The sequence below is a fragment of the Rhinolophus sinicus genome, chromosome 4, assembly GCF_057876585.1.
Source record: "Rhinolophus sinicus isolate RSI-liver-muscle chromosome 4, RSI-T2T, whole genome shotgun sequence".
Taxonomy (NCBI): Eukaryota; Metazoa; Chordata; class Mammalia; order Chiroptera; family Rhinolophidae; genus Rhinolophus; species Rhinolophus sinicus.
Genome location: NC_142504.1, coordinates 82,485,444 through 82,487,750, shown reverse-complemented (window position 1 = coordinate 82,487,750; position 2,307 = coordinate 82,485,444). Strand labels below are relative to the sequence as shown.

Genomic DNA, 2,307 nt, shown 5'->3' with positions numbered 1-2,307 from the left:
ATGACATTTATGAAGGATATAGAATTCTAAGTTGACTATATTTTGATTTCCTCATTCATCATTTAAGAAATATGGTCCCATTGTCTCTTGGCTTGCATTGTTTCAGATAACTAGTCAAAAAAATCCATTATAATTTTCCCATATACAATGTATTTGAAAACTTTTGCTTTTTAGCAATTGATTATCATATCCTGGGTGTTATTTTTCTTTTTCTTTTTTCTTCCTGATTGTTTGTTGAACTTGTTAGATAATTTTTCAAACAAGTTAGAAAATATTTTGCTATTATTCTTTAAAATGTTTTGTTCTGCTGAAATCTTTCTTTACTCCAGTTAATTATATGTTAGACTTCTTGATGTTGTTTTAAAGTTTGCTGCGAGATTCCCCCATCTTCTTTCCCTATGTGTGCTTCAGTCTTAATAATTTACTTGACTCTTTTTCAGCTCACTTACCTATTTTTTTGCAATGTCAAAACTCCTATTAAGCCTATTTAGTATTATTTATATTTCAGAAATTGAATATTTCTGTTCCAGAATCTCCTTTTTTGATATAATTTTCTTTTTCTTTTAGAAAAAACATTCATTTTTTGCACCCAACTTTTGCTTTAAGTCCTGGAATGGAAGTTCTTGCTATGGGCCTCATTTTCTTAATTCTACATATTTTAATTTACTATAACATGGACATTGTGCACACTACATTGTGGAGTATGTGGATTTTAATTTCCCTTAGAAAGTGTTTCATTTTCTACTGGAAAGCAGTAAATTTACCAGTATATTTGTTTTATCTTGTGGGGTATTGTTTTTAGACTTTAGAGGGGGTGGTCTAGAAGAAGTATTTTCTCTACAAGCTAACTGTGGCTCTTCTAGATACTCTACCAAATACCTAGAATATTCAGCATCATTTCACCACTCTGATTGGTTGGAACTGTAATGTCTTCTAGTACTACATGAAGTCTGGAATCTTCTTTCAGTCCACAGAAGTTAGTTGTTCTCTGCCAATGCCTATAGATTCTAACCCAAAATCCAAAGGGGCCCAAAGCATTTTTGTTGGAGTTCTTCTCTAGGCTGTATCCTCCTTTTAAGCATCCTACCTTGAAAATAACAGTTATCACAACAACTCTGATTTTTGATCTCTGTTCCTTCTGTCCAGCAAGATTGTTGCTCTCTATTTTGATGCCTCTTCTCTACGCTGAAGTGTACAAAGTTGTTCAGGCAGAAAGTTGATGGGAAGTGGAGCTTACTTCATGATGTTTCCTTCCCTCAAGAAACACAGCCAGGTAATGCTTGTTGCTAATGTCTGAAAATTTAGATACCTTATACATTAAAAAAATAAAATAAAACCTATTTACAATGGAGCAATGTCTTATACTAGTTACTCAATTATGCCTGCCACAGGAATTCCACATTGAATTTTTTTAATTACTAATCTCCAGTGTTTCAGCATTATCTGTTTTTATTAGAGAAAAAGAAATCAGATTTAAAAAGTTATTTTTGTTTACTCTTTGCTATATTAAAGCATTACATCTTATCAATACAGAAGTAATTAGAAATGCAAATGAAGCCTGCCAATCTCCCCAAACAGCACTTTGCTCCTCCTGCCCCTTCAGCAGCTGGTTGGAACATGGCGCTTAGCCGGGATCAAAGGCTTTAATGAGTCCATGAAGGAAGTAATAGTAGGAATGGCTCTGCGAAAAATGGGTGCCATGGCCAAACCACATTGTGTCATCACTTCTGATGACAAACACCTCACCATAAAAACTGAGAGCATGTTGAACACAACGCAGTTTCATGTACCTGGGAGAGAAGTTTGAAGAAACTCCAGGTGATGGCAGAAAAACGCAGACTGTTTGCAACATTATAATTGGTGCTTTGGTTCAACATCAGGAATGGGATGGAAAGGAAAGCACAATCACAAGAAAATTAGAAGATGAGAAATTAGTGGTGGAATGTGTCATGAACAATGTCACCTGTATTCTGGTCTATGAAAAAGTAGAGTAAAAATTCCATCATCCTTCTGGACAGGAATTAGCTATAAAGATAAATAGGCTGAGTTCAATGAGCAAATCTCTACATGATTTTTGTTTGTTTGTTTTTATTACAGTATTCAGTTATCTTCATCACAAACATTTTACATGCAACTATTTGAAGTGGTGGTTTAATTAGGATCATCTCTTTGGTTAGTAAATAAATGTGTTTATCTTTTAAAAATGCTAATGACTATGTTAAGCCTTGAAATTATTTGCTCTAGGTTTTTAATTCCATAACTTAAAACTACACCTCTGTTTGTTTCATCTTAGATCCTTAAATTTTT

The 2,307-nt window shown here is 33.6% G+C and overlaps 1 pseudogene; it reads left to right on the top strand.

The window, feature by feature from the left end:
- The first annotated feature begins 1,594 nt into the window (after positions 1 to 1,594).
- LOC109452341 (fatty acid-binding protein 5 pseudogene) lies at positions 1,595 to 1,994 on the top strand (annotated as a pseudogene).
- The last annotated feature ends 313 nt before the right edge of the window (positions 1,995 to 2,307 follow it).